At 39.9% G+C, this 6712-nt stretch overlaps 1 pseudogene; it reads left to right on the top strand.

The window, feature by feature from the left end:
• The first annotated feature begins 321 nt into the window (after window positions 1-321).
• On the top strand, window positions 322-668 carry LOC102279362 (large ribosomal subunit protein P2 pseudogene; annotated as a pseudogene).
• The last annotated feature ends 6044 nt before the right edge of the window (window positions 669-6712 follow it).

Genomic DNA, 6712 nt, shown 5'->3' with positions numbered 1-6712 from the left:
ATATAGCCTGCTACCTACTTGATGTCTGCATTTGGATGTTTAAGAAACATGCCTAACTAGTATGTGGAAAGTTGAACTCCTGATATGCAATGCCCCCAAACTTGACCCACTCATAATACACCCCATCTTATTTGATGACCACACCGTCCCCTCTGTTGCTCATAATAAAAACCTGGATTCATCCTTCATTCTTCTTTTTCTCTTATACACAGTGGTCCCTGGAGCCTGTTTCAACTAACATATACGAGCCAATTATGGCCTTCCTTTCCATCCCTGAAGCCGCCGAGGCCACATGCGCTAGGCTGCCGTGCCGCTGCTGAGATGCGTTAAGTCAGCTTCTATTTGTTGGCCGCCCTCGGGGGCAATTCCTCTCTCAGGGCCAAGGAAATCAAAAAGATCCTGAATGGCATTGGCACTGAGGCAGACAATGACCAGCTCAATAAGGTCATCAGTGAGCTGAACAGAAAGAACATTGAGGAGTCATTACCCAGGATATTGGCAAGCTGGCCAGTGTGCCTGCTGGTGGGGCTGTGGCTGTCTCTGATACCCCAGGATCTGCAGCACCTGCTGCAGGTTCTGCTCCAGCCACAGCAGAGGAGAAGAAGGAGGAGAAGAAGGAAGAGTCAGAGTAGTCAGACGACGACACGGGGTTTGGCTTGTTTGACTAGAGTCCCACTCCTGCAAATAAAATCCTTTTTATGTTAAAAAAAAAAAAAAAAAGAAAAGCCAATTGTGCACTTCTTTTCCCAACTCTGTGTTCATACCTTAGGTACTTACAAGAGGTCCTGACACATAGTATGTATACCATTGTTGTTGTTTGGTCACTAAGTTGTGTCTGACTCTTTGTGACCCCACCAGGCTCCTCTGTCCATGGGATTTCCCAGACAAGAATACTGTATTGCTACCTTGAGAAAGAAAAACAGAGCTGGAGGAATCAGGCTCCCTGACTTCAGGTTATACTAAAAAGCTACAGTCATCAGAACAGTATGGTATTGGCACAAAAGCAGACTAATAGATCAATGGAACAGGAGAGAAAACCCAGAGATAAATCCACACACTTATGATCACCTGATCTATGATAAAGGAGGCCAGAATATACAATGGAGCAAAGATAGCCTCTTCAATAAGTGCTGGTGGAAAAACTGAACAGCTATATCAGATCAGATCAGATCAGTCGCTTAGTCGTGTCTGACTCTTTGCGACCCCATGAGTCGCAGCATGCCAGGCCTCCTTCCCCATCACCAACTCCTGGAGTTCACTCAGACTCACGTCCATGGAGTCAGTGATGCCATCCAGCCATCTCATCCTCTGTCGTCCCCTTCTCCTCCTGCCCCCAATCCCTCCCAGCATCAGAGTCTTTTCCAATGAGTCAGCTCTTCGCATGAGGTGGCCAAAGTGCTGCAGTTTCAGCTTTAGCATCATTCCTTCCAAAGAACACCCAGGGCTGATCTCCTTCAGAATGGACTGGTTGGATCTCCTTGCAGTCCAAGGGACTCTCAAGAGTCTTCTCCAACACCACAGTTCAAAAGCATCAATTCTTCGGCGCTCAGCCTTCTTCACAGTCCAACTCTCACATCCATACATGACTAACGGAAAAACCATAGCCTTGACTAGATGAACCGTTGTTGGCAAAGTCATGTCTCTGCTTTTGAATATGCTATCTAGGTTGGTCATAACTTTCCTTCCAAGGAGTAAGCGTCTTTTAATTTCATGGCTGCAGTCACCATCTGCAGTGATTTTGGAGCCCAGAAAAATAAAGTCTGACACTGTTTCCACTGTTTCCCCATCTATTTCCCATGAAGTGATGGGATGCCATGATCTTTGTTTTCTGAATGTTGAGCTTTAAGCCAACTTTTTCACTCTCCACTTTCACCTTCATCAAGAGGCTTTTTAGTTCCTCTTCACTTTCTGCTATAAGGGTGGTGTCATCTGCATATCTGAGGTTATTGATATTTCTCCCAGCAATATGTAAGAGTGAAATTAGAACAGTCTCCAACATCATAGACAAAAATAAATTCAAAATGGATTAAAGACCTAAATGTAATGCCAGATACTATAAAACTCTTAGAGGAAAATAGGCAGAACACTTGCTGACATAAACTACAGCAAGATCTTTTGTGACCCACCACCTAGAGTAGTAAAAATAAAAACAAAAACAAACAAACAGGAGCTAATTAAACTTAAAAGCTTTTGCACAGCAAAGGAAACCATAAACTAAATGAAAAGACAACCAACAGAATGGGAGAAAATATCTGCAAACAAAGTGACTGACAAGGGATTCATCTCCAAAACATACAAACAGCTCATACAGCTCAGTAATAACAACAACAAAAAAAAAATCAAAAATTTGATAGAAGATCTAAACAGACATTTCTCCAAAGAAGATATACAAATGGACAAAAAACGCATGAAAAGATGCTCAGCATCACTAATTATTAGAGAAATACAAATCAAAAATCAAAACCACAGTGAGTTTTTTGATGATGGCCATTCTGACTACCTCACACTGGTCAGAATGGCCATCATCCGAAAACCTAGAAACGGGACTTCCTTGGTTGTCCAGTGGTTAAGAATTCACCTGCCAATGCAGGGGATGTGGGTTTGATCCTTGGTTTAGGAAGAACCCACATGCAGTGCAGCAACTAAGCCCATATACCACAATAACAGAGCCCGTACACTAGAGCCTGTGAGCCACAACTACTGAGTCTGTGTGCCTAGAGCTATATTCTGCAACAAGAGAAACCACCACAATGAGAAGCCCATGCACTGCAACAAAGAGTAGCCCTCACTTGCTCCAACTAGAGAAAGCCTACATGCAACAAGGAAGAACTGGCATAGCCAAAAAAAAAAAAAAAAATCTACAAATAATAAATGCTTTAGAGGGTGTGGAGAAAAGAGAACCTTTCTAGACTGTTGATGGGAAAGAAAATTGGTGCAGCCACTATGGAGAATGGTATGAAGGTTCCTTAAAAAACTAAAAATAGAGTTACCGTATTATCCAGCAACTCTGCTCCTGGGCATATATCCAGAGAAAACCATAATTTGAAAAGATACATGCACCCCAATGTTCACTGCAACACTATTTATAATAGCCAGGACATGGAAGAAACCTAAATGTCCAACAGAGGACTGGATGGATAAAGACAATGTGGTATATATATATGATGGAATATTACTCAGCCATAAAAGGAATAAAATAATTGTCACTTACAGTAATACAGATGGACCCAGAGATTGTCATACTGAGTGAAGCAAGTCAGGGAGACAAAGACAAATATTGAATGATATTGCTTATATGTGGAATCTAAAAAAATGGTACAAATGAACATACTTACAAAAGAGAAATAGAGTTCAGTTCAGTTCAGTTGCTCAGTTGTGTCCGACTCTTTGCGACCCCATGGACTGCAGCACACCAAGCCTCCCTGTCCTTCACCAACTCCCAGAGTTTACCCAAACTCATGTCCATTGAGTCGATGATGCCATGCAACCATCTCATCCTCTGTTGTCCCCTTCTCCTCCTGCCCTCAATCTTTCCCAGCATCAGGGTCTCTTCAAATGAGTCAGTTCTTCGCATCAGGTAGCCAAAGTATTGGAGCTTCAGCTTCAACATCAGTCCTTCCAATGAACACTCAGGACTGATCTCCTTTAGGATGGACTGGTTGGATCTCCTTGCAACCCAAGGGACTTGCAAGAGTTTTCTCCAACACCACAGTTCAAAAGCATCAATTCTTCTGCACTCAGCTTTCTTTATAGTCCAACTCTCACATTCATACATGACTAACGGAAAAACCATAGCCTTGACTAGATGGACCTTTGTCGGCAAAGTAATGTCTCTGCTTTTTAATATGCTGTCTAGGTTGGTCATAACTTTCCTTCCAAGGAGTAAGCGTCTTTTAATTTCATGGCTGCAGTGCCCATCTGCAGGGATTTTGGAGCACCCAAAAATAAAGTCTGACACTGTTTCCACTGTTTCCCCACCTATTTGCCATGAACTGATGGAACCAGATGCCATGATCTTAGTTTTCTGAATGTTGAGCTTTAAGCCAACTTTTTCACTCTCTTCTTTCACTTTCATCAAGAGGCTCTTTAGTTCTTCACTTTCTGCCATAAGGGTTTTGTCATCTGCATATCTGAGGTTATTGATATTTCTCCCAGCAATCTAGAGTCCATCTTCTGCTTCATCCAGCCCAGAGTTTCTCATGATGTACTCTGCATAGAAGTTAAATAAGCAGGGTGACAATATACAGCCTTGACGTACTCCTTTTCCTATTTGGAACCAGTCTGTTGTTCCATGTCTAGTTCTAACTGTTGCTTCCTGACCTGCATACACATTTCTCAAGAGACAGGTCAAGTGGTCTGGTATTCCCATCTCTTTCAGAATTTTCCACAGTGTGTTGTGAAATAGAGTTACAGGTGTAGAAAACAATCTTATGGTTACCAGGGGCAGAAAGTGGAGAAGGAAAAATTGGGAGATTAGGATTGATACATACACACTACTATATATAAAATAGATAACTAATAAGGACCTATTGTAGAGTATAGGGAACTCTACTCAATAGTCTATAATGACCTATATGAGGAAAGAGTTTAAAAAGAGTGGTTTTTACACACACACATAGACACATATGTATATAACTGATTCACTGTGCTGTATAGCAGAAAGTAACAAAACATTGTAATTTAACTCTACTCCAGTAAAAAAAAAAAATACATTGCCTGTTTAATTCTTCCAGTTGCACTGTAGTTGATTTTCTTCTGGTTATAATCAATTAAAATTAAAGTTCATAGTTTCTGTTTTAAATATCAGCAGTTGATAGTGTTAGATGGTAGAATTGGAGTTCCTTTAAAACACTTTTTCCTCTCCCCAAATTTCTTTCTAATAACACTTATTAACTTTTAATTAGACATTTATGATTTTTATAATTTTAAGTAATATAATTTTTAAACAAAAAGCCAATTTGATTAAATCAAATATATACATACATATCAATAAGAAATCAAAATTTAGTTTTTTTGTCCCTTCAGATTTTATCTAATAAAGAGGCTCTTTCACCCAAGAGCTTTACTTTGTTTAAGGGTAGATAGAAATTGGTTTTTGGTAGAAAAGCCTAGAAGTTTCCTTCTTGTTACCGGAGCTATTTAGAGCCACAAACTGCTAAAATGAGCTCATTTACTTTAACATCATCCTCCAGATGGGGGGAGCTGGGGCAGTATGCAACAACAGCAACAGCTGCTGCTGTTCCCAGTAACAATGGAAGGAAGAAGGGCCTTTCTTTTGGCCTCTCCCATCTCTCCTTCCAGTTTTTTAAGGCCTCAAACTCAGCCCTACTTGAGGTGAAATGCTCAGGGCCTTGAACTTAGCAAATCAAGGCTAAAGGGCTACACTGTTATGAGTCCCAGAGGTATTTGTTTCTTAACATTCTCTTCTTTCTTTATTTATAGTTTATAGCCTGCTGACTCCAGAAAGAGGACTTAAGATGCAGTATTTCATAGATCAGGAACTCCAGAGGCTCAAAGGAATGCACTTCCAATGTGGAAATTTCTGGCCTTTGCATGAGGGAGGTATTTGGGAGTAAGTCATACCACATAGGTAGCTGTTGGCCTTCCAGGTCATCAAAACTAACCCTGGGAATATTTTTTAAAAATATAAAAAGTACTTGGAAAGTTACTGCAGGAAAACAGCAAAATCCACACAGTAATCATGTACAATGCTTGCTCTCCAACATGCCCACCCATAGCTCTACCCAACTCTTGATTTTCTACTTTTTGCTTCCACATTTAGTTCTGACACAAAATGCTTTAGGAATGAATCTTATCTTTCGCTCTGCTTCTAATCTGGACCCTTGCACTTATCTTTAAGGGTCATACATGTCCATGTTTGATCCCTATGATTATAAAAATTCACTCTGAGGGGTTGGAGACTGACAGGCAGAGGTAACACATAGATGTATAAGCCTGCAGGCCAATAGGAAGCAAAACCTACTCAAGTAGTGCCTTGGAAAAATACTTGCCCTGCAAACAGGTTTTATTTACCATTTGAAACATGCAGAACCTAAAAATTAGTTTTATTGTTATTTTGTTGTTTTATGTCCCACAAATAGCTTAGTGTTGAGAAAAAAAAAATCTGTTTCTTTCTAAAATTTAACCTGAAATTAGCTTGGCTCTCTTAACAAGGACTGACAAAATGTTGGGTTGTGGAAGCAGAGAAGTCAGTATAAATTAGCAGAGTCAGTGGGCCAGGAGAGAGCTGAGGCCTGACTGGGTGCAGATCCCAGGTAAAGATGTATTAGCTGGTCTAGATGTGAAGAAAGCCTGAATCTGCTCTATACCAACTTTTATAAACACAGAATAGTTGAGATATTAGCTTATAAAAAGTATTCCTCTGGGTTTAACCAAAGAAGTATTTTGAAAAACGAATATATCAAATGGCAATTTAAATACTTCAAGTTTTTAGAAATCTCTCAACATTAATCTTGTATTTAATGTTCATAAATGATTTAATGTTCTAGTTAGTATAATTTTCCATGAATTGCTAAAAAAAAGTTTTCCTTTGATCCAGATTCCTGCATACAAGAAATGTATATAAATTGGCAGTTGTTCATTTCACAATAAGAAATACTTTTTTGAAGATGTCCTGAGAAGCTACAAGATGCTGAATCTAAAATAAACTGTGTTCAGTGCAATGTTACTGTTATTGTTGTTGGATACTTCT

Source organism: Bos mutus, chromosome X (assembly GCF_027580195.1).
Source record: "Bos mutus isolate GX-2022 chromosome X, NWIPB_WYAK_1.1, whole genome shotgun sequence".
NCBI lineage: Eukaryota > Metazoa > Chordata > Mammalia > Artiodactyla > Bovidae > Bos > Bos mutus.
The sequence above is the reverse complement of the archived record's forward strand: the minus strand, read 5'-3'. Positions and strand labels throughout refer to the sequence as shown.